We start from the raw sequence: 27,959 nt of genomic DNA, 5'->3' as shown, positions 1-27,959 counted from the left end.
CCATGCAAATTTTAAAGTCTTTTAGCTGTGTTAAAAATAAATGAAAATCGAACAAAAAACTAACAACCAAAGTTAAAAGTTAAGTTGAGTTAAGTTAAGTTAAGTTGGTAAAAACTAGTTTCTAAAGTGATTGTAACAACTATATTGGATAGGTTTATATGACGCGGATATAATAATAAAAAAATATATAATTATTCCCAAAGACATTACAGGAATCTACTCTGGAATGAAGCAGTGTATTTGAGTTAAAATGAAGAGACCTTAACTCCTTTTTACAAAGAAAACGAGTAGAAATAAAAAAAAGCATTGTATTTTTTAGTTCCGTCGTTTTTACACCTGTATACCTAATTCTTTTAATTTCACCTTGGTCGACTTCAGATGATAAAATTTTAGGTGTTGAACTATTTCTAAAAAATATTTAGAATTTCAATGGCGTATATGAACGAAAACTAAACACACAACACTGCCAGTTGTTACTAAAAAAATTCCTACTGAGTTATATTCACTACAATGTCTCCACTGTTTTGTACTTATTATTATGCAAAATTGTTGCAGTTTGTATATGTAATTTCTCAGTATGAATGTCAGTAGTGTTAAATCCTTATGACTCATTTACAAACATCCTATATTATAAAATTATGATAATAATGATGTTTGGTCTCCACTAAGAAAAAAGTGAACAGCTAATTCCACTGTAAATAGTTCTTAACTCTTGCTAGGTACTTCCTGCGTTGTCTTTCCTGTACAGTTCTTAATGAACTCCTTACCGTTTACTCTCCACTATTCATTCCTTACTTCGTGATCCTCTAAAGATAAAAGCTAATCAGTCTTCCCTTTGCATTCTTACTGAGCTGTCTTTAACGTTTGCTCTCCACTCCACATACTTAACTTAGTTTTCATAACTAACAAGGCTTGTTGTTTTTCCCGTTTAGTATCCACTGGATACACAGTTCTCAACTCTCATTAGGTCCTTCATGTTCAGTTCTCAATGAGCTATTCTTACCATTTTCCCTGCTTATTCTTTACTCCTTAATCCTCCCTACATAATAGCTATTCAGGCTTCCCTGTGCCATCCTCACTGAGTTCTGTTTAGATTTAGCTCTCCACTGCACATAATTAAGTTAGTAATCCTCACCAGACAATGTAAAAGACAATGTCCCTAGGGTATTCTCACTGAGTAGTATTTACTATGTACTCTCCAATGTAAAGATTTTTTATTATGTAATCCTCACTAGATTATAACTATGTGGTCTTCTCTGACCCATCCTCACCACATAGTCTTCACTGTAGGTAGTGTGTGAGTGTGTTTTCTTTATTGCTTACTCTTCCTTACTCACTTAAATATACTCACCCTTACTCACTTAGGTAACTATGGGGGTACTTGTTTAGTCTTCTCCGTCCCATCCCCGAGTAGGTTACTTTAGGTATTGTGATTGTGTTTTCTTTTTAGCTTACTCTTCACTGTATATACCTCACTCACTACGTAAACATTCTCACCCTTACTCATTTAGGTAACTAGTTGTTACTTGTATAGTCTCTGACCCATCCTCACCACATAGTCTTCACTGTAGGTAGTGTGAATGGGTTTTCTTAATTGCTTACTCTTCACTGTATACACCTAAATCACTAGGTAACAAATTTAGTCTTCCGCCCATCCTCACCGCGTCTTCAGTGAGTAGTGCCCAGTCCCAGTGTGCTCGTGAAGGCCGGGCAAGTGTGCCGTACCCTACTTTCCAACGGTCGGACGTCTCCGTAGTGAGTAGCAGGTCCTTAGTCAGTAGTACCGTGTCCTTCCTTCGACGTGGTGCAGTGAGTCGTTCCCCCTTCACTGGATAACCGCTACCAGGTACGCTAGTTACTGTTCTTAAAGCTGTAACTGTTATTTTCGCGTTTCTTTTGCTTAGGTGGTCATTTAATTTTTTAGAATTGTAGGTAAAATATGTTTGCCTATTTTTATATGTTTCTCGAGGTTATTTTATTTGCTTGCAATACTACTAGAAGGCTTGTTGTAAATTATTCTTGCTATTCCAAACACATTATTTTAGACTATTATGCTGAGATACAACAGTCATTGTATATTTAAGTGCGGTTGTGTTGAATTTTGTTTTGTCAAACTATTTTATCAACAATAGGTTTTTGAGATTAAAAACATGTAGTTTTCTTAATAATAAGAATAGGTTTAAACAAACGCCTTTAATTAAAGATTAAAGTATACATTTAAAAAGAACTAGGTAATACTGACAGTATTTAGCAATTTTTTTCAGTTTTTAATAGTATTTTGAAAATATGGAGTTAGGTTAAAATTTAACACACTTGAATACTTACTCATAAATGTAATAACTGTATACGTTTCCAATTTTTTAAAGAATGTATAACAGGAAAACATCATCTATTTGAACAATATCTATTTACACTAGCTCATAACAGTTATATTTTACTCATCTTTCACGAAAATGTAAACATGTTGGGGTGATTTTAAAAGTTAAAACTATATTTTACGATTCCCAACCATTCAAAATACAAGCACTGTATTGTTTTGTTATTAAATATTCTTCACCGTTTGGTTACTGAGGTATATAAAAGTACTAAGTAGTGTATGTAAAAATAAACGTATAACAGTTTCTTAATTTAGTCCCCTAAGTAAAACATGTTTTAGGCCTTCCTAAAAGGACAGCAACTAACACTAAATGCTTGGTTACAATTTTTACCAAATTAGTTAAAGGTCTTCAATGATAACTTTATGAGTAACAACATATATGATGTATTTTGTATGTACTCCTACCCAATTTGATAAATTGATAAATTTTTATTTAGCCGTCACTTTATTTTTAATTAAGATTAAGTACTCTCTTCCTAAACTATGCTTATTTGATTCGGTCATAAAGTTAAATGTTTAAGGAAAAACACACATAATTAGCTTAACTATTTTTGTAATAAGATGCAAAATACGATAATCAAAATTGACGACCAATGTTTCAATGTAATCAATCAAGATTTCGCATTCTTCATGACAAAATATATCACTTTAGAAACAAAATAAAGACCATAGTAAAGTTAAAATTTACAATCATTTACAAGGAATTGTTTGTTCTACAGTGCAATATTATTCAATTTTGATTCCTAACAACGTTCCATAATAAAATGTAATAATTCTAAATGACCTAGCTTACACACTGGTTCAAGTCTTTAAAAACGTGTACAAATTACTAACCAATATTACAAAATCGTTTGACTGACTTATCAAACCTAAGCTATTTTTACCATATCCTTACCAATAATTACCAAAATAGTTGATAGGAAGGTATTTTACTGCTCAAAAATTATTAGCAAACCAAACTAGATAACAAACTATATAAATTCCGCACTAGCCCCAAGCTGGTATTGGATGGGGGGAATACGTGCTGCACATTCTAACGGCCAGTGAAAGTGAGTGACCACAAACCTGCAAGGGATTCTAGCACCTGCGGCATCAAGACGGTATGAAAGTTGGGTCTATTTTCGGTTCACCGGCATCGTTATGAATTTTAATCCATCGATATAGAAAGCAATTCATTGAACATTTTGTTTTAGCTTTCACGATTAGTATTTTGGAGTAGTATTTTGGAAATACAAGTTGTAGTTAATATGTTGTTTAAAAATCAGGAAGAACTATTGGTTTTGTTTGGATTGAAACCTGTTTGATTTTTGACCTAAAGTGATATACTTAGAAGTTGTATTACATTTACAACGGGGGGCTGGTCTATTGGTTAGAGCGCGGGACTTCGGTCAAGGAGTTGCCGGGTTCAAATCCCACCAAATCAACAATGGATTTTATCTAAGTGATAATTCCGCAACCCCTAGGTCTAGCCTGAAGTAATGTGAAACAAATCCAAGGTTCGTGCCTAGCGTCCTAGGACAAAAATACATTTACAAAATAATAAAGTTACATATTATATTAGTGATTTGTTTCTATAAAAGTTTATGTTGGCTGTCTCGTTTTTACATAATTCTATATAGTTGAAATATAAGATAATGATGATAACCATCTACTATTGCGTTAAATGTTAGTTTTAGGGCATATTAAGAGATGGATAAAGGAATAAACCGGTAATCGAATTATACAAACAAAAATGTACTAAACTATAATGTTCATACAAGATGTAATCTATTTTTGTAAGTCTATCAAACATTTCATTCCTACATTACAGGTTTATCACTACGGTTTCAACTGACTTGAAAGATTTGTTGTTTACAAATAAAAGTTCGTTGTTCATAATGTCGTAAAAGGAATTATCCTCAGAGAATTTTATATTTTTAGTAATACTTTGACAACCACTTAACAAAATTAAACGCAATAGGCCTAAGATGTTTGCTGTAAAACTCGTTAACTTTAATAACGTCAATATTTGCCTAATGGTCTACGATTATTAAACTTACGTCAGTTAAAACTTTCTTAGTCATTTTAAATGATGACGAACAAACGTTACATGAGGTTTGTTTATCAAAAAGACACAATATCACAGATTGAATTACCAAAAAATAATATGTTTCAGGAAAATTTTCAAAGACAAAATTTTGCTTGTGATTGGATTCCTCTAGACCAATAACATTAGATAGTCCAATAACAAAATGGCATCTAAGTCCATAAAATATCTCGATTGAAATCGAAGTAGCACTCTTCAGATAAATGCAAACCCTGTAACAATCGGCTACCCAAACAAATATTTTTTTTTTTATTTTTACAAGCGAATTTCCCTGAACGGAAGTAGCTATTTCCGCATGTGGCAGGATAAGACCTAGACCCGGTACTGATTTACTTCTTCATTTTAAAATACAAATATAGGCCTTTACGTCCATGAACCCGATAACTTGAGTAATTTTCGTCCGATTTTGATGAAATTTTGCTTGAAGATGTATGGCAGGATGTGTAGGCCTACTTGAATTAGTTCACGAATTGGCATGATCGGACCATGGGAACGGGATTTCATGGGGTAAATATTTTTTCTCACTTTTCACATAAAAACATAAAATTCAAAATTACCCTATGAGCACGCGGGTATTTAATTGATAGTCCAATCAGGCAAATGGAAATTCGCTTAGTTTGCAGGTTTGCTGCGGAAGGTATGTTTGGCTTTGATACAGCTATTTAATTTTTATGTTTATATTTTATGCGTATTTTAAACAAAAAATCATTACTTAAAATCATGCAAATATATAAAACACGTTTCACAGTGGTAAATCTATTACAGGAAATTACCGTAATCAACCTAATTCAATTATACCTTATGAGCACCAAAGTACAATGTACAATAGTGATGTTATCACAGGATAGTAAAGCCTAATGGCCCCTGTAAAGTTACGTTTACAAAGTAATAACGCGTAAAGCAGCATTTTACGACCCTCATAGAAGCTGGACGCTTCATATACAACATTTCAACCCTCAGCTTTGTGACTTTATATGATTAAACTTAATACTAAATTATATGAAGAGAAAATGTGTTTTAAATGAAATAAAATTCCTCAAATAAAACCACAAATTCACAAATGTATTTTCATTCATTTTTGATATTTTCAGCTGAAAAGTAAACCTAGAGTAGTTTTATGTTTAAAGGTTTATTGCGGTCATTTTCCATCACAATGGTATACAATACACGTTCAGGATCAGAAATTTGTACTCGTCCTCAGGTGAAAAAACTTAACCAACACATTACAACTGACAATATACAAACCCAACCTAAGTTTGAATAAACTGCAGAGAGTAGCAGTCAAGTATATGCACTGTATAGCAGTCAAATCATGATACAAAATGCCAATAAAAAACACAACAAATATTAATAATTACTATATATATTTCTTGTTTTTTTTTATTTAATTGTCGTTTTTAAAATACGTAAGATAGTATTCCTAATTTTCGATGCTAGTGGTATTAACAAAAATCAAACACACCTTCTTTGCACCGAGAGTCAAAGACACTAAATAATAGGCTAGAAGCATAAAATAAATCAAAATTTTATCGTTGCAGTTTTAAATATATGTTTTTGTATGGTTTTTATTTACGAATGAATCTTTCTGCATCGTACCATATTCAACCATACTTCAAACGCCATTAAGTTAAATCAAAATACTTTTGGTAAAAACAGTCAATCCCAAAAATAGAACCAATCACAAATATAATGATAAGTTGTAAAAACCAATCTTTCTATGAAGTGTTCACTGACAGCGTATTGTTATTTCGATTCCTTCATTATTTGATATTGCCTATAAAATTTAACGCGTCATAACAGTGTTTTAGTGAAGAAATAAAAACATATTGCCATTCTGTGTCGTAAAATCTTGTCTTATTTTTACTGTGTCTTCTAATAAAGCTACATATACGGCTTTACACTGCTCACCTGGTACGATACGTTATTATAACACGCCTGTATAAAAGTTTATGTTTTATAAGATTAAATATATCAAAATATAAATCATGTGATAAATTAAAGAATATATTAGGCTATATGATTTATTAAAGAAGTAAACGTAAAAAAAAATGTTTAACATTTAAAATATATTTTCTAATTATTTAAACGAATTATTTACGTTCTTATTTTTTTAAACTGTAGTTTCATGCATTTTTTTATTATATGTATTACTTGCTCAGGTTTGTATTTAATAAATTGGAATTATCAAAACAAAATTCCATTTTCAATATCATGATTAGTTTTACATTAAACTTAGCTGACAAGCATGAGTAAATAAAATGAAATTTCGATCTTATTCAATATTCGAAATATGGTAAATACAGACTACAAGTTTCGAGGAAAATATATTACAATCAATAAAGGAAAATAAAAAATGTTTACTGGAATGTCTTAGTTTTACCGGTATTAGGCAAACACATCACAGGGAAAACTCGATACACCAACAAATTACTATCAATATTAACGCTAATAATTAATCCAACAATATCGATATAATATTATCCAAATTACTTATATTTTTTATATCTGATATTCATTATTTAATCAACACTGTTAACAAACTGTGAAAACTAAATAACAGTGTGTTAAATTCTTCGTTTATCTAAATATTTTTCCTTGAACTGTTTACATAAGTATAGCCAGAACGTGAAAATTAAATTTCTTATTAGTATCATCACGTAATTTTAGAACATGATGTAACGTTTTAATGCCTATGAGGTTTTTCACAATTGATGAGTGTAATTTGCTTTGAGTTTGTACCTCTCTGCCAAAAAAAGAACGTTTATGAACTCATTAGTTTGCTTTTTGCTCTCGAAAGCCAAATGAGCGGTAAATTAATATATTTCCGCATACGTACATAAACACAGTTCTGTGTTTAAATCCAAAGTGACCACTTATATTTTTAGTCTGGTTATTGAAAATACCGTGTAGGTAATAAAAGGTAATAAAAAATAAATAAAAACAAATAAAAGGTAATAAATAGCTTACCTACCGCATGAGTGTTTTGCAAGGTTAACGTTTAGGATTGTTAACTTATCTTCAGCTTCATAAGCTATATAGACGCAGTATTTTTCTGACGGGGAAGTACTCAATCCAACAAATATTTATAGATGAAGCCCCATATAACATGTACTCCTTCAAAGTGTAAATGCTTATATTACTTGTCTAGTAATTTGAAGGTCGCTTGCTTAGTTCTGTGAAAAGTCGGTAGCTTTTTGATGGTTTGAAAATGGTTTAAAAAATCCTTGATCATATGGCTGTTGTTTCAGATAAATATAACCTAATCTAGTCTAAGGTAGCTAATATAGCTGAAAGCCGTAAGGGTGGAAGTGGGCTTAAATAAAGACTACAATGTCTTAAAATATAAGTCAAACACCTTAACCCTTAGACCAACTGTCCCTTATAAGAAGTTAAAGGGCATAAGCCTTTATATTGCAATGAGTAACATTATTCGTTGCTAAAATATCCAAGGTTATTAAACATAACTTTGAGGTAGCAAACTTTGGTTGGTTTCTTAGTCGGTTCTTGTGCCAGTACTCATAGACTTCAAAGTTGGTTATAAACTTTGTACAATATTATTCAACTTGTTTAAGGTTTGGAGGTTAAATTAACTAAGTTGGTTCACATTTCCTTCTCGATTTCTGTGTTTTATCCTTATAATTTGCCTTTCTTTGAACGTAAAATGTTTATTTGGAATTTTGATCTTACATGGTGATGTTTAAGTTGATTTATAATATATATTTACAGTCGATATATATACAGACAAATACATTTATACGGAAGCTGACCCTGGCGTCAAATAGTGACAAAAAATAATTTTAATTTTATTAATTCAATCACGCGATATTTGTAGTATGCTTTACACTAGTAAAATAAGGTTTAAATATCTGAAAAAAGGAATTGCAATAATAAAGATTGCCCTGTAAAAACTTTTGGCTTGAATTAGGTTAAAATTTAATCTATAAAACAAACTTCAATTTACTTTTACTTGAGATAGAGAAATGAAACTAATAAATAAGAAGTTTAAAAGATATCGAAACCCAATAAAAACCTACTGTTGCAATTTCGTTGTGAGAGGTATTGGATTTGATATTACATTTTCGCTATAAATATCTACCATAAACCAAATATGACCCAAATCTGTTATATTTTAAGGCTAGTTATATTTGTGATTTTAAAAAGCAGCCCGATTACCCTTAATATATCTCTTTTATAAGATTCTCTGTATAACGGGCAAATCATCAATTTGCCATTCAATATTAATTTTGATTACCTAATAGAATAATACTTCTGCAAAAGTGTTCCAAGTGTTTATCTTTGACATTTAATAGGTTGTATTAAATTTGGTTAATTAGGTGGTTTTTTATAGTTTTATTGCCTTGAATATGCAGTTAAATTTACGGTTTGGGTTTGTTAAGAGTGTTGGATGTAAAAGACAACTGAATTTCAATGTAAGAGATATTATGGTAAATTATAATCAGTATTTATTACAATGCATGTAGACATAGGAGGATAAATATTTCCATATACCGGTAGTATAGATTAATTATTAAGTCCGTATTTGTGTTTGTGTAATCACTTCATAGCAAGAGTTATCAAGAGGTTGAACGGACGCTGAAGTTAACCTCTTAATTTGGTCTGTTGAACCGGAAAATCAAATCAATGAGTCAGTAACCTAGGAACAGTGATTTTGAATTGATTCTCTATTTTTTAACAATAAAATTAAGTTAAACTTATGTAAACAATTGACAATATATAGTTAATGTTTTTAATATTGTTCTATTCACTTCTGATTACAATAAATTAACCAAAACATTTTCACTCGTAAGGTTTCTATTCTACAATCAAAACCAACATTTAATTCATAAAAAATCTTAAATAACCTCCTTATAGTTACTACTAATTAACAGAAAGGATGGCTCTTATTTGTATGAGGACTTTACTAATAATCTAGTTTCGTATTCTTAAGGTTAGCATATGAGTTTTTACATTACAATATTGAAGAGGCTGAATTAAAATTGCTGAATTAAGTTGCAACTTACCAGATAATTCAATTAAAAGTTAAATTTACTTTATGAGAATTATCAAACAAGTACTATGGCTTAGTAAGTTACTTCTCCAGAATAAAAAGTTTGTGTAATTATCAAACACTTACAGAAAACTGTCCTCTCATTTTGTTCATTTGACTACTTAATAACATGGCGGATCCAAAGAAATTATTTTTCTTAAATGGGACCCTCTGAAAGGTTGATATAAAAAATTATTGTGATTTGACTTTCGGAGCTGGCTTATCTCAAAGATCTAAAACTTGTAGGAAGTTCAATAAAGGGAAACCAAAGTTTAAATTTCAGCTTGATAGTAAGATATCCGTTTTACGACTTGTTTTTCAAACATCTGACTTTGGTGTCGTTTTTTAAGTTCACAAATAATGTAAACGCATCTGTCGTTCTTGCTATAAAGTAGTTAATTCATTCAAATAAAAGGTATTTTAGCCATTACAATTTAACCCTAGTAGTTCATTTTTAGCCTAATTTATAAATATTATTGTTTATTTTTATGTTAAGTAGAAGGGTTTTCATTTTGTATAGCTCCATTTACTCGAAAACTGCTATCATCAAATATTATGTGTACCTCAAATAAAATTAAACGTAAATGTTTTAGTGGGTGTTTTGTAAGATACTATTCTCGTCAGTATCAAATTAATAATTATCTTTCATCATTCTATTACTGTAAATAATAATATAGTGCAGTAGAAATAGTGTTGGAGGCGGAACTAATTGCAACATAAATCATTTCAGTTATAAATGGTAGGTAATACACTTATAAAAAACATACTAAAAATATACATTTGTACTGTTACGCAAAATACGGTTTTTTGGCCGCCATTAAAAAAAGTGTTTAATTTTAAATTATTGTTAAAAAATCTGGTTTGGTATCAAATTATAGAAAATTTCATGCTGGAAAAGAATATAATGGTTGAATTTAAAATATACTGTTAACAGTGATACACTATGGGGAAAAAAAGGTGCGTTTAAAAACGTGCCATTTAAAAGGTTTTTTATTTATAAGTTATTTTATACTTTAATTTTTTTTTTTCATTTTTGACCCTTAAAACATAACATTTCCCAATTTCTCTCTAGGCCTTTTTAAAGAGCTTTAAAAACAAATAGTTAAGTATATCAAAGTGTTTTTTTACGGTTATTGGTAACGGAGAAAATTCAAAAAATTGGAAATTTTAAATCCCCATGTTATTCCTATGGAGAATATTGTAAAATGTTGTAGTTTGCTTCTTTATGGATATATTTTAATAAAACTTTGCAGATTTATCTATTTTATACTAAACAATTAATATTTAACTAAAAACACACTTAAGTAGTTTCCTTCTAGCAGCAAACCTTGGTACTCGTTTCGCCTAATGTTATTTATTTTTTTTTTAATAGACTAGCAACAGAGCCCATTGTGGGTTAAATACAACGGTCTCTAGTAAAATTATGGTTATGAAATCCATACACCACTTTACTCACTAATATTTGGTACAGATTGAGCACATAACATTAGAATCACACACTTAACATAAAGAACACACTTTAAACACAAATGCAAATTGTTAATAACAATATTTAATCAAAGAAAAATCTATTAAATAACAATATAACGATACGCTTGTAAATTATTAACTCATGTTTCGTATGATTAGATTATACATACTGGTAAATCAGTTATTGCCATCTATAAAAACAATTGGTTTTTCTTTTCCAAGTCGGGTTAGCTCTTCTAGACCGGTTTTCATAATTTTGGCCTTAAGCCGGGTTTACACTACTGTATGTAGCTAAACCTGCTATATAGCATATTTGTGTAACATCTAGCAATGTTGTATAAAATTTGCTAGAGGAAGAAAAAGTAACTTTTCAAAAGTGCTATATAACACTGATATATGTGTAGCAGATCCTGCTATATATAGCTAAAATTGTGTTATCCATCGAGAGTCGGTAAATAGCAAAAGAAATACGTGTTACATCTAACATCGCCATATTTAGCAATGATATACATATATTTTTTGCCTAGCATCTGCTATAATTTAGTGCCAACAGTTCACAGAACCTCCTGGGTGCGGACGGTTTTGCTCAGCGATCTTTGTTTACAATGGAGGGACTGGAAACGGAAAGTGACGGAAAGTGCGTAGGATCGCGATGCAATTATAAACTTAATTGAACTGTTCTGTGGACAACTGGCGTTGTGGTTATATGTAAAACGTTTTTGAAGCCGTATTTCCCGTTTTAATCATGGACTGACAGCGTATTCGTCATCATTTAGGTCCCGTAATAAATCTGCTATACTGTACTTATTTCTCGAAGCAAGAAGCGGTCGAACCTAAAACTTGCTAAAATCTTCGCTTCCGGCTCTCTCTCTCTGACTTCCAAGATCCCCGCGATAGCTGCCACGAACAATGTCTCTTCAACGCGCATTGCGATACGGAATGCGAATGAGGTTGTGCTACATATAGCATAATACATATAATACATATAACACGAGCACCATAGAATCACAAAAGATTTCCGTAAATTGTTCATACAGCAAAGGTTATATAGCAACGGTATATAGCAAAAGTTATATAGCAGGTTTTGCTACATAGTGTAAATCCGGCTTAAAGCTAAAGGTATGGACGCACCATAGATTTGCCATCAAGCATCAGCACTCATTTTGACGTATATTTCGAGTCATGCACAAACTGCCTCCCTGTACATTACTTACGGGACATAAATTTGTTTTTTTTTTCGAGTTCGTTTGGCTTTTCTACCCGATAGATTTTCATAATTTTGGTCTCAAAGCTATGCAAGGACATATTTGTCATCAAGCATCATCATTAATCCATCAAATGTATTACTCTACGAAAAAAAATTAAATTGTTTTTTTTTTCATTTTTTACCTCAATTAAAAATGTATTCCAGCAGTTAAAATATCCTATATGGTTTTTTTTCTAAAAACCTTCAGTGAAATACCAGCTTCCATTGGAATTATTGATTATTAAGATCGGATCTACCTAAAGCACACTGCTAAATCACAAACAACCTATTTATCATCGATTTATAGTCAAAAGATCATGCTTGCAACCTCAACAAATCTTGGTTTCACCTAGCAAATCTTAAAAAAAATCAAACTTTCATAATTATTTGGAAATGTACACGAATTAAGCTTTCCAACGACCCATTAGGCAATAAAATCGGTCTAGTATAGCTCTAGATTTAGTTGTACAAAGATTTTTAAAACTGAATTACTAGATTTATTTGAAAATCAACTAAGACAAATGGAAATTAGTTTAGTCTGCAGCTTTGCTGCGGCAGGGATATTTTGAACTACGAACGTATTTCTAAATAGTGCTTATAACAACTATTATAACATTTTTCAGTATTAAATTTCCTATAATTTGATACCCAAAAAGTTATTTCTACGAATATTCAAATTTTGAAATTTTTTCAAGATGGCGGCCAAAAAAACGTATTTTGCGCCACAGTACGGATGTATACTTTTAGTATGTTGATTAGAAGCATACTACCTACCATTCACAGCAAGAATCATTTCTGTTGCAATTAGTTCCACCTTAAGCTATATTTTCAGTTATTTCTACTGCACTAATACTTCATAATAATTCTAAAACTATATGTTCCCAAAAATTACTCAAACAAATGAAACAAAGAATTAAAGTCTCTATGCAATGACAAAAATATTCCAGCAATGAATAAATTTACCAGAGTCTTAGATCAATATTTTAATCTGATTTACCATTAACATCATATTAAATTGCTGTGGCATGAGTGCACAGAATATGATATGACATAAGTAGTTCACTATATTTGTTGTACTAAGTGAATAACAATTTAGCCAGGTCACTAAGGATAAGTTCACAAAGTTTTTAATATATTCGAGCTCTAGTCACTATAGTGTCTAAGACTTTGCCATAAATTTCAAACTAAAATTCTTGTTAAGCTCTTGGTCGTCGAACAAAGTTTCTACACCTTCAATTTCTGGTACTTTTTTGTTAATTATAGACCAAAATAAAGTTAAATTGATGTTATGAGACATATAATAACATGTGTCCATTAAATCAGCATTTAAGTTCGAATATATCGATTAAATAATAATAAATATAAATTAATTGCCCACATTAACTACATAAAACTGTATAGTACGATGGTTGTATTCATATGGTATATTTATGATGCAATTCATGTTCTGAAAAATCCTTCTAGAATATTGCAGCATTATCGCATTCGTGCTCCGTTAAGGAAGTGGGCTAGTGGTAGAGCACAGGACTTGTGCCCCTGAGGCCCCGGGTTCAAGTCCTGTCAATCACAATTGGATTTTGTCTAACTGATAATTCCGCAATTCCTATGCCTCTCTTGGAGTAATGTGAAAAACAATCTAAGGCTGTAGCGAAGCGTCCTAGGGAGAATCGTAATTTGCAGGTTTTGTACAAGCAGGGACTGAATCCTCACACTAATTAGATAAATCTCCCAAATAGAAAAAAATCAAAAGTACCATGAGTTTAGGTTGAGTAAAAAAGACGTTATGAAAACTAAGAAAAATAATAAAAAAAAGCAAAATTCTTCTCTATTTCGACCTTTGTACTTGATAGTAGAAAACTCTAATTCAATGTAATGTGAATAGAAAGCAAACTGGCAAAGTCAACTTCTTAACTAGGTCAAGGGATTTTCTGTAGCTTAAGAAGATTATCAGGAGAATTTGTGTTCTTGTTCAGTATACCAAGCTGTTTCGATGTGAAGTCTTATACCTTAGTTTGGAATACATTAGTTAGTTTTTAAGGTCTCTTTACCTTAAACACCAAAGAGTCATAATAGTAATTTTGTAGTCAAGGTACTATAATAAATACCATTCTTTTAAGTAAAACCTATATTTTTAAGAACTACGAACTCTTCTTATAGCTCTAGAACATTTCTTATAGCCCTAGAAAATTTCTTATAGCCTTAGAACATTTCTTATAGCCTTAGAACATTTCTTGTAGCCCTAGAACATTTCTTAAAGTCCTAGAACATTTCTTAAAGCCCTAAAACATTTCTTATACCCCTAGAACATTTCTTGTAGCCCTAGAACATTTCTTCTAGCATAGAACATTTCTTAAAGCCCTAGAACATTTCTTAAAGCCCTAAAACATTTCTTATAGCCCTAGAACATTTCTTTTAGCCCTAATTATATTATTTTGCGTTGAACAATGTTCAATAACGTTACGTAGACATCTAGAGAGTGGTTATGTGGTTGTCGGATCTCCGTCTCCAAAAGTTCAGGGCTCAAAACCCGCCAATCACCAATGGAATATAGCAGTAAAAAGCCACAACTCTAGGCCTAAAGTAACGTGTAAAGTGGTTTTGGCTACATACTTTTGTCCTTGGTATAAAGGTAAAACGTTAAAATAAAAAAAAATTTAAACTTAGATAAAATATAGAATGATAAACTGAAACTAATAATGTCCAAACAAGTACAAAACTACAATCAAGTATGCATTTATACTTTCTTGGTTGGATAATAGAAAACTCCGTTTGGAAGATTTATAAACAAGTACAATAGATGATCGAGAGACGTATTGCATGCATTCAGAGGCTATGACAGATTTATGTTGGTGTTACTGGTATTTAATGTCACTATTTGAGTTATAACTCACATTTTGTCAGCTTAGAAATAGTAAGCCATAAAACCAGCTGTAAAAACAGTAAAAAAATGCTTTAAAACTTCTTAAAAACTACATTTTGACTCACAGAGGGTAAACATTGAGTGAAGTAAGCATGTTATTGAAATATGTTCAGAAGTTTTAGGATTGAATGTTAACCATCTAAAGTAAATTAGATAATTTAACTTTTTTTTATTTTATAATTTTATACTGATAATTTTATAACACGTTGAGATTAAGCATATGGTTCTTGCATGTTACTAATCCTATGTGTAAATTTGACAGCGTTTGAACTCCCTATGCAAACAAAACCCCTCTTTAATATAAACGGCTACGAATTTAACTGCTTGTATAGTTGTAAACTCAACAATAACTAATATATAATTGTAATAGAAAAGTTTATGAGAAAGTGTATTCGAAAAAATATTTAACCAAACAAAGAAACCCGATAAAATTTAAAAAAAATCTAGATTGAACTAAAAAGTCCAATGGATGAAAACTCAGTGTTAAATTTCAGTTTGATCATAAAACAACTGTTTTACGGCTTGTTTTTCAAACATCTGACTTTGGCACAAAATATAAAGTTTTCATATGACGTCAACGTGTTTGCCACCTTAGTTATGGACAATAAAAATCAGCTACATTGTTTATGTACCCATTTTTGTCAATTCCAGACATCTGCAGTTTTGCTTTCTCTTTTATTTTTATAATTAATGACTTAGGCCTACACTCAATAAAAATTTTAAAATGTGTTAAAATATTTTAATTTTTATTTAATTGTTTACTTTATAAGTTCAATTTGTGTTTTATATCTTAACTAGCTGTATCCGCGGGCTTTGCCCCGTTTAACTTCTTAATTTTCAAGATAAGCTCGTTCGCAGTGTTCAATCACGTCCTGGTTGAAGTTCGTTCGCTACGCTCACTCACTTTTAGGTTGGAGCTCGTTCGCTGCGCTCACTTGCCTTCAGGTTAGCTCGTTCGCTACGCTAACTCGCCTCCAGGTTGAAGTTCGTTCGCTACGCTCACTCACCTTTTGGTTTAAAATTAGCTGTTGTAAAATATTAAAAAAATTAATAGTGCTGCACTCTGTTGGTAATCCTTGTAACTTTAATGCTATTGCACATCATAGAACAGAACCAACTTGTTTAATTGAAACAGCTGTTAAGATTCATTAATTCCATTTAAATATGAGTACTCATTAGGTTAACATGGGAAACTCCAGAGCCACTGGGGCGGAGCCCGAAAGTCCGATCAGAATAAAAACCACTTAGTTTTCCTATTTAATGCCTAAAGAATCAGTGTACCAAATTTCAGCCTCCTAGGTAAATGGGAAGTGGGAGAATTAGTGATGAGTGAGTGAGTCAGTCAGTCAGTCAGTCAGTGAGGGCTTTGCCTTTTATATATATAGATTTATATCTTAATTATTTTAAAACATGGTGACATTAGCTAATATATTTTTTACTTAAAAATACGCGACATTCTTAGCGGTGAAAAAAATTGTGTAAGTTGTAAAATGAAATCCAGACCCATACTATTTGAGAATCGTATCACTCTTATTCACATTTCTATCAGCAATAGGGTAGCGAGCTGGTCTAGTGTTAGGGATTGGGACTTCAGTTCCTGAGGTCCAGGGTTCAAATCTTGTCATATCGCAAATTGATTTTATCTAAGTGATAATGTTGAAACCTCTTGGTATATCCTGAAGTTATGTAAAACACTATCCCGTGCTAGGAAATGGCGTCCCACGAGAAAAGCTATCAGTAATTAAGTCAAGATAACCTACGCGCACTATATTGCTTGTTGAAAGCCAATACCAATTTACCCAGGTCACCAAAGTTAAAGAAGTTTTCAAAGTGTAGGTGGCATCAATATATTCTTACTTTATTCAATATCTAAAACTTCATAGTCAACATTAAACTATCAACTAGTTACGTTTCAGCAAAGTTTTAAGTTTCCATACCTATGTAACACTTACTTACCCTTATATTTTGTACCGGTACACAACGATTAAAAAATATATTGATATAAAGTTTTAAAGCTGCATGAATACTCATGTTTAATTATTTGATTACTAAACCAAGATTGGGATAGTATTTGATGGACAAATATTAATAAGGAGTAGCCTATAATGTCAAAATGTTGCGTATCCAAAATATTGCTAAATAACTTCTTGATCAGCATCGTACGTGTTATTAAGTTACCTAGAAGTACAAAAATACGTCATATAAGACGTGTAATTGCAATTTTCGTGGAAATCTTTAATATTTTGCTGCTATCTTTGCGTCACTAAATAACTTCTTGGTCATCATCGTACGTGTTACAACTACAAAAAGTGTTATTTGACGTGATACTTGTACTTTAAGGTAAAATATTGCTGTGTGAACTTAAAATATTATCTCGGTTGCTCCCCAAACATCACTTATTTCCTCAGGGATGCTTTAGAATAATTAGAAAAGTAACGATAATGTTCAAAGACTGGATTAAATAAAAATTATCAATCTTTAGTTTTTAGTTCTTAGTAAATTTTTATAAGAAAACTTACATTAATAGATTTGTTTTATCGTTATTTCTAAAAATAATCAAATCATGTCTGCAAGGCCACTAAAGGTTTCCAAAATAAATTTCTAAAAGTACTGATATAGTAAAATAGTTTCTAAAAAAAGTTTTAAAATGATAAAATGTGTACTTTAAACAGTAAGTTTGACATTTCAAATGCAAATGAAGAATTTCACGCCGATTTAATTTAATTAAAATTATACATAAAAGATAAAAAAGGGCTTGATAATTATTAACGCACAACAATGTAAAATAACTACAAACCCACCATAAAGGCGGGATGTTCGGCTCAAATGCTCTGTGAATAATCGTCATAATTTACTCCTAACCCCACTGTTAAGCTTGTATATTTGGGGAATCCTTATGACTTGCCGCACTATTTAAACTGGCTTGTGCTGAGTTTTACATTTATTGGGTTGAATATGTTTGTAATTACACCTGTTAAAAAAAATTATGTGTTGCTCTAGTCGTAGAGCACAAGGCTTTGGTCAACGTACCCGGGTTCAAATCCCAGTCACAGCCTGAAGTACAGTAATGTGTCAATCGGCTCCTTGCCAGAGCCAGGTGGTACAATAATACATTTTACTTTAACTCTAGTTACGCTGTTGGACTTATCATGAACCCTTTAAAATTTTAGAAACTAAATATTTAAGATTCTCTATTGTATACTTTCATCAATAACCAAATTTTCAGAAGCCAATCATATAATAACTTCTTTGCTTTGTTTAAAAAATTTACGTACCCTACTTACAGTTTTTTTTCTCTTAAATTGCGTCAAACGGAATGCAAAAACACTGTGGCAATGTTGGTTGAGCAAAACCACATTGTGTGGGCAAAGTTTTTACGTTCCAAGTGGACTTAGCAGTGGTCACTAACTTTTATTCCACTTAACAGTTAGTAAACTCTTTGTGGTATGGCTACTGTTTTTATGTAAATTAGCAGTATATTTCAGAGTTAAATGTATATAATATTTTACATGTTTAAAATATAATATGTTCTTTCAAATACAAAAAAAAATGCATTATTTTATAGATTTTTTTTACTTTGTACCAAATTCTTTCTTGTCGTTTGTGGTATTTCTACAGTGAATTACTTTGTTTAGGATCGTTAGATGAGAAGTAAAACAATATTTTTAATTAATTATTATGATTTTTTTTATGTCTTAGTTTCATTCAAGTATCCTAAAATCTAGGTCCTTAACAGTTTCCCTTCTTATTCTAAGCTACAGCAAGAGAGTCGTGGCATATTTAACAAAACTTAAATCCATTGGTGATTGGGCAGGATTGGATCCGGGACCTAAGGGACAGAAGCTTGCGCTCCATCAATATACCATCTTGCTCCCCACTAAATTATTATGTCAAACTTCATGGATTATTAAGTTGTTACATTCATTGAGTAATGTGCATGTATATATTAAAGGGGTGGGTACATAACCAGTTTTTTTTATTAGGGCTATAGTCATTTGACAGTTAACTTTCGCACGTAACAGCAGGCGAACTTATCGTTCCATAAATCAATTAACAGGTATTATTGGGCTCCGAACTGAGAGGCACCTATTTCATAGCTAAAAGAAATAGATTTACTTGCGCTTTGTAAAATAGACCAGGTTGTGCCAAAGCAAAATAGTATGAAGAAAAAAGGTTTTAAAAATATAGCTTTTTCCTTTCTCACATTCTAATACGCTTAGAGTCAACCCAGAACCGTCAACTCAGGCAAGACATTACTGCTAAATTAGTTATTGGTGAGATTAGGACTGATGTCCTGTACTCTACTGCAACAACAGCACGCTCCATTAAGTTTAAATTGCATCAGGGTTTAATACTAGCCTAATATTGGTAAACTACTACTAAAATTTCCACTCGATTTATTTCATTTATAAATAAGCCAAAATGATAAATTGTAATTGAAATAATCTAGTAGTCGAGTCTTAACATAATGTGGTTTTAACAATTTCAATCAATATAATAATGTCACAAGAATAATGGAAAAGGGAAACACAGAATCACAATAATCAGCTGATCGGTCGTTTTATTCCGTGCATCAGGCTATGACAGATTTATGTGGGTTTAACAGGTATTTAATGCCACTAGATGAGTTATTCCTTGCGTTAGTTTGTTTTGGAATAGTATGAAACCGACTGTACCAGCTATCAAATGTATCCATAAAACACAACCGTTATTCAAATAGCGTAAGGTTGGGATTTCCTGCTAAAATTATTACTCTTCTTAGAATGACAAGTGTGAATGGAGATATATTTTAAGGAAATGCAATGAATTAAATGACTACTTACTAAATAGTTATTGTTGACAATTGTAGTTAAAACTGTTTCTTAAATATATTTAAGGTTTGATAAAAATGTAATTCGATGTGTTATGGAATATTTATTTTTATTTATTTATGGTTTACAAACTACAGAAGGTAACAGAAAAAATAGTTTATATATAAAGAATTATATCTTTGAAAAAAAAAAAAAACTTTACGCCACCTAACTCGGCATTATATGTATTATAAGAAATATAACTTGTTCTTAACGATGTAGCCCGATTCACAAAGTAAATACCAAATAACATACAGTATTGTGTTCGTTTAGTTTTATACCAACATCTGAGCTGCATAGTATTATTATGAGTATGGATTCGCCTCATGAAAATTATTAGTGTTGAAAACGATCCAAGATGAAATCGATATTAAATACTATTTAAGCTAATAATTACTTTGAGTTGAACAGTTCACACTAACACAGTGAGTAAATATTTGAATAGTATACATATAATCTAAATGTGTACTTTTTTATGTACATAAAAATAACAAGAAGGATGTTCGTATGATCTAAACACGACTATGTGATCTTAGGGCCATATAAGCAGTTAAATATGTCTTTTACATTATCTAGTCCATACTGAGTTTAAAACATCTTATGTGAAGCTCGGTTTGTTTTGGACCGTAATTATGCAACCTGGTGAGTTTTGTTATAGCCTCCTCCACTCTAACACTAGACCGCGGCGAGGTGTGGCAACGTCGCACCGGCTGCCCTAGTTGTGGTAATAACCTATGAACTGCAACAGCCGTTTCGGTAGGCCGGGATTTCGGCGTTGCCAAATCTGTCTCACCGCGGCCTTTTATCAGATAAGGCAATGGATTTATGTAGTATTTAATTCGATTATGTTTGATCCACAGCAAACCCTTGATTTTTGAACATGCTAAACACTGAAACATGCCTCTAGGTAAAAATTAAATCCGTCAAATTCCGAATAAATTTGCGCTGTAAAAGAGCGTGAACATATTGAATTCATACGCAAAGTGGTCGAATATCCAGTTTGGGAAATTACATTTACCAAAACAACGTTTGACGCGAAGGTTTATATTTATTTCAGACACGTAGCAGAGAGAAATATGTGGCAAGCGTTTCACTTTTTCATGAGAGATATTAAATTCCGCAACACTTCGGTTTTCCAGGTTGATTTTTACAGTTTGGTTCTTCGTGTTATCGTTTCTCTGGTTGGGTTTGAATTCTTTTCTATGTTTCGACTTGTAATTACGGTTTGTGGATATTTGGTTTTAAATTCGTGTATTGTTTTTTTCAATACCGATTGGGCATTTATTCAATATACATGCTTCCATACGGATTTATAATTTTGGTCTCTTACTTTATAGTTATTTTACTCCTGAATCCAAATAAACCTTTATTTTTCACTAAAATCGAATATTACTAGGTTTGCTGCTACAAGAAAGGGGGAAGTTTTTTTTTATCAATTATGGGTTTTACAAAATAATTTTTTTTCAAATTTAATACAAAATTTCCATAAACAAACAAAATGGGCAATTTGAATATACTGGTTTTTTCACGACCTTTAATCCTACAATAAGGCTTCAGCGTTGAATTTTTTTTAATTTAGCTCTACAGAATGGGCTCAATTAAATTGAAAAATGGTATGTTTAAAGTGTAAGGATTTGGAAAATCCAATTCTTAGACAATTTAATCCCCTAAAACATTCTGTTATTAAGGGTTCACAAAACCATTAAAATGTTCCCAGGCCAATTTCGTTCGTGCAAAATTTCATCAAAATCGCAAAAAATACTCATGTTTACAGTTACATATAAAAATGTACAAAAACTGATTTTAACCTCTGGGAAATCAAAATATAAAAGTAAATGTCCTGAGTCTAGCCGCGTCACCAGCGGTAAAGTTTCTTCCCTATAGAAAAATACGCTGAAAACACACGTACAAAATCAATTTTTAATTCTATTGAATGTAAATAAAAAGTTACAAACTTTGATCAAAGGATTCCACGAATGGTTCAAATAAAAGTAAACTGTGAACAGAAATGTCAACAACCGAGAAAGGTTTAGTAAACAAAAGTGAAGTAAAAAAATCACTATTGGAAACAAAACTGATGGAACGTTTATAGCTTGTTTAAAGGCTTTGTCCATGCGATGATTTACGACGATCCATTCATCGTTTGTGTGTAAACAAGGGTAATTTATTGCTACAATATCAATATTTGGAAGTAAGTGGAAATGATGGTAACGTTGATATTTTCAAAATGTAACCATTGGTAATGAGAAATATTTACTGATTTTAATCGTAATTTTAATTGGAAGCAATATTGACAATGTGGTATTAGAAAAGTTAATTGAAAGTGGTCGATTGTTATTTAGCGGAAATTTGATATAAACTGTCAGAATATTAATAATTAACATGTAGTAGCTAAATTTTTATGATTGATTCAAACTTTGCAACAACCATACGGAAAACCTTTTATGACGGACAGCAGAAGAAATAATACACTATTCTAAATTTGTGAATTAAATTTAGTTTCGTATCTAAGAAGTACTGTATTTATAGTATTGTCCAAGACTTTTTAAATATACCATATTTAAGAAAAACCTATCAAAGTATTATTGTGTACTAGTTTAAGAACAATTCTCTAATTTAGTTTTGTTTTTATTGCTTCTCTTAGCAGTATCCAATAACTATACTAATCAGTTTTCGTGTCTCAAATATTTGCATAATAATATTACCCAGTGGTGTTGGTAATTCTAGCTGGAAAGATTATTTACAATATGATAAACTATCATAGAACATTTTTAGATCATTCTTTAAACTATAATTTGAAATAAGGAACCATCGACCTAAATAGCATACTGATAAATGTGTACCATATACTTCACTATACTGTATTTTATGAACATTTTACTGTTAAAACAACGCGTGTTTCTTGAAACATAACTAAATTCTAGGAAGTTGAGAAATCTCGGAATTAACCAACCTATTGAGATGCGACTCACGGATAAAATCTAGATCTTGACCGAACTACTTAACTGGTTTACCAATGTTGTCTCAACAACTGAATTCCTAGACTGGAATTATGTTCTAGAGTCAAGGAAAACAAATTGTCCATCTTATCTGCAAGTATTATGCAACATATTCATTTTACTCGTCTGTACAGTAACTTAAACATTTTAGTAGATTATTGTAGCATGTTTAGTGTGAATAAGATAACCTTGTTTTATGTGTTTGTTTTTTATCAATCGTTGAAATGGGGACGCCACTTAGGTGCATATTTAACCCGAAATATGAGTGAAGGATCAGTGTAAAGTGAAGTGTAATGATCTGTGTAGCTTTGTTACTGACTAAGATCAGCTGTTTAAAAGATAATTAATTTAAAACCCAATGATCAGGAACAGCTGGGTCCAATTTCAAACTGTCAAAAGTCGAATGATTTTTTTCAGGATTGATCCTTCGAACTTATGAGGTGGCGAACACTATAACCAGTCAGTTACGAAGCCAGTTAAACTGAAGAAGATAGTCTGGTGGTAGAGTGTAAGGCTGTGGTCCTCGGGTTCAAATCCCAACAGCCACTGATGGTTTTAATCTGTGTAACATGTCTAGGCCTGGCCAAAAGCTTTGTGTAAAAGAGTTAAGGCTATATCCATGCGTCCTATCCAATTGTGAAGGAAGTGCATAAAGAAATGTTAAAAACAACGAAACAATAAAAAGCTACAAAACAAACATTTTTACAGAATAGCGTTAGGGTTGAACAAATATATTTTAAAATACTTCAAAACTTAATGAAATAATGAGTTTATTCCTGCAAAACAAATAAATACAAAATGATACATTCTCTTGGAACTACGATGGCACATTATCCAGTACTCGTGGCAAAAATAAAACTATATGCTTACAAGTAAAAACTTAATCAGGTCTCTATTTAGGAACATTTTACTTGTAAGCGTAAACAGTTTTTTTTTATGTGTAATAAAGTGCTTGTAAAAATCTAACACTAAATCTAATGTAATTTATAATTAATATCAATGATACAGTAGTAATTAAATTATACCAACATATTCGTAAAGCTAAAATTAAATTTATTTGAAAACTATATCCATTTTCTCCAAAGACCTAGAAGAATTTTGAAGATCATTCAGTAAGGTATTTCCCAGTAGAACACTTGACATTTCCAGCTGAGCTGTTGCACAGCTGTTGGTCATTACGGGTCAATAAGTTTGAGGTAATTTCTGATCAGAACCGTAACAATAGTCACGGTAGCAAATAACGCTTTGGACTGTTGAAACTATGTTTGTGAAAATCTAACTAAATTGTTTGCCAAAGCAATTTAATTTTCTGTTTTTCTACACTGACTTACACTAAGGATGAATTAAAGTATAAAAATTTATTATTTTGAGTAATCAAAATGTGAGCTTATACTAGAGGTTTTGGCGCAATGATGAAACATGATGTATCGATATTTATCATAATGACAATATAATATTATAATGAATCCATTACCGTATGTTAAATACTGTCAGTATAGCCAAGTGTAATATAGTCTGTATGATGGAACCTGTCTCCTCACCCTGCGTCCCACTGCCCCAGTTCTATAAACCATTAACCAGCTCCTAGATATTAGGAGGGTCATGAGACAGGTTTTACATACAGACTATAGTGTTCACATTAAAACTGATTCAACTTAAAGTTCCTGATTGGGATCAACTCTGGAAACAGATGTTATTTGACATTGGTTTATCATCAACTTATCATTCTATTTAACAAAATCTACTTCTTATTTTGAACGCAGGATTTTGAAAGCTTCTTAAAAAACGTATGAATATCAAAGGTCCGAATACACAAAAATATATACAATAATTAAAATTGTTTTCCTAAGTCTTGTATTGGTGTTTTGATATATATATTAGTTCAAAGAATGCATAACAATATAAAAAAGCAAAACAAAGTGTGACTGTTTTTTTACGTGTCTGTTTGAGTTAAGATTAGAGAAACCCAATATCCAGGATGTTTTAACGCAACCTTAATTACGAGTTTAAAAATTCATAGATTACAGACAAAAGGAGTTGGTAGACCTGCTTCTTTTTTCGTTACCAATTAGCTGGTATACATTCAACATTGCTGTCCACACAAGTTAGTGTAATGGGGAATTTTTTGTAAATAAAATTCAATATGCTTTTCTCCATTGGAAACATATGTTTAAGATTGAGTCTTAATACAAATAAGCCTAATTACCTTTAGTTGATTTATTATTACTGAATCCCACCTAAAATTTAATTGCGAACTTCTACATCACACACTCTTTGAGTTAGCCTTAAACACCATGTTGAGTCTATACAACAAATTTCCAACACTAAACAGTGTGGACAACAATGCAAATATGCAAATCAGCTGATCGCCAAGGAAGTAAAAGAAGCAAGGGTGACAACATAAGAGTTTGTTATGTCCCTAAACAGTAGTTAACCTCTGAAATTGTCTTTTTGGTTGCGTTTAAAAACAACCTGTATACCACAACATCGTGTACTAAAAATTGCGATCATAAATAAGCGTTTTACACTGCACATGCACGATTCCAATCTACAATTGAGTAGGCTGTGTGATCAGTTACAATAACGTTACAACCACACTAAATGACTTGATGATTATACAAACGAGTATCTTGTTGATTGTTCCATAAAGCACAAGTGACATAAGGATGCTTTAATTTCCTCGATTGTATTCCATCGCTTCTGTCGAATCTGTTTTCATATTAATGATCCCTGATGTATTTGTGATTGCTAGAATTCACCCATAAATTGGCTATTTATTGTGTTTGCAAGAATTTTAGTTGAAGCTGTAATTTTTATGGAATTTATGTTTTTGACAAAATAAAATGGGTGTTTGATAGGCCTAATTATTTTCAAAATTTTTACATCTAGTGTAATTATAAATTGTATTACTAGTTTTTGCTTATCGCATTGATGTGGCGATAGAGTTTTTTCCTAAGTTTATAGATCTCGTCAATTAAAATTGAGGTAAAATAGCAGATGGATAAAAACGCTTAAATAATAACCTTCAACATGTATTTGAGGGGTTACACTTTATGTTGAAAATTTAAACATTTTATTCGAGAGACCTAAACTTTTTGTTTACTAGGTAAATTAACTTACAGCTGAACAAGAACTCTAAATTACTAGATCATAGCATTATCAAAAAGCTAAATTCTTAGTGAGATTTGGTGGGATTTCAATATGACAAAAACTGACAAAAAAATTAAGACTGACAAAGTTAATTAATGATTATGTATTCCATTTGAAGTCGAGCTCAAACTAAGCACTCTAACCACCAAACTAGCTTGACTCTTTTAATTTTACATTAATTGCATAATATTGTAAAATCGTTATCATTATGAGTCAGAAAATATAAACACTTATATTGGTCACTGATAGGTAATCATTATATTTCAAAATTGCTATTATCTTAGTCTCTACAACGAAATACGTTATACAAGTTTCCCTCTACAATCGGCCAATGTTTGTTTTCAATTAACAGTGAGTAAGGAGTTTAAAAGCCAACAACTCTTCAAAGGCATTAACTCAAAAGGCCGGAATGTAGAATGTAAAAGGCATAATAAATTCGTACACACGACTCTGCTCAAGGGCCTTTCATAATATTATTACAGACGATCTTGTTTTCGTTTCATTCCAAAACCTTCCCAGGCTATTTGTTTTGAGATGAATCCCTGCCCTTAGCAAACCAAGTCTATGTTCTGATTTCATCTCTTGACTTCAGAGGTTCAATTTGTTCGGTATATTTATGTAAAAACATTTTATGAAAATACCAGTAAGATTTATTTTATATTCTAGACTCCAGATTTATGTATGAGTTAGCTGTAGTTCCTTCTGACAATAAATTTAATAAAAGATTGCATGTGTAATTTTAAATATATAACAAGACAGTATTATTTTCAATTACTTCTTAGAGCCATTATAAGGGGGCATTAGGACGTGTGATCTTGGTATACAATATTGTCAAAAAATTTAATTTAATTAGCATTTTTCATGGTTTTTTCATAAATATGAACGTGCTTGTGCCAATTGCAATGTATGAATGAAGAAGCAAAAACTAGTAACATAATCTGAAATCATTCGATTATCAAACATCGAACATCAAACATTTTTTCTTCAAACAATAATTATTGTTCTTCTGTTTGTATTGTTTTTATACAATATTATATTAAATTCAACATTATGAGCAAATAAATTTGTTTATGTTCTTAAATTTGATTTACTTATACGTTCTATCCCTAGTTCAATTATTAATTTGAGGTTAAGTGAAAAAAATGATCATGGGGTCCTGATTTTGCATAAAATAAATTAGTATTTTCATTCATTTACTTATCAATAACATTAAATTCACAACACTTTTTGACGTAACAGTTATTGTTGAAAATACTTTTTACGTTGTTTGCCATTTACATTATTTTATATAACGTATTATATTGTGTGTGTTTTTTGTTTTTTTTTTCTTAGAATATTGAGATACAAAAAAATAGGATATATCTCGAACGGCTCTGTAAGAAGAAATAATTTACGTGTATTGAGATAAACAGCATCTTTTTTTTAATAAAGCTGACGTTGAGATCAAAACCACTTCCTATAAACAAATAACATATTTTTTTCTAAAATATTTAAAATCCCGAAACTAGTACAAAAATTGCAATTTTACTATAAATCTCACATATTGTAAATACTTCTAAATAAAACTTTAAATTCAACGCATAATAAACTTCTGGATAACCCTAAGTTCGTTTATTTGGTGAACACTTTATATCAGCATACATTTTCAAAACCTGTTTAGTACTTAACTTGGTTTAGAGCCTGAAACGCTTAGATTTTAATGAAAATAAGTAGATTAAGAGATCAAGAGAAGATATCAAGATTTCAACAATGCAGGAGGCAGTTACAATCCACCCAGCCTTCCTCTTTAGGCTGATGACGTCATTACACTACAT

The sequence above is a fragment of the Macrosteles quadrilineatus genome, unplaced genomic scaffold (assembly GCF_028750875.1).
Source record: "Macrosteles quadrilineatus isolate MER2022 unplaced genomic scaffold, UCM_ALF_1.0 Scaffold_6__1_contigs__length_79288215, whole genome shotgun sequence".
In the NCBI taxonomy this organism is placed as follows: domain Eukaryota; kingdom Metazoa; phylum Arthropoda; class Insecta; order Hemiptera; family Cicadellidae; genus Macrosteles; species Macrosteles quadrilineatus.
Note: the sequence above shows the minus strand (reverse complement) of the source record.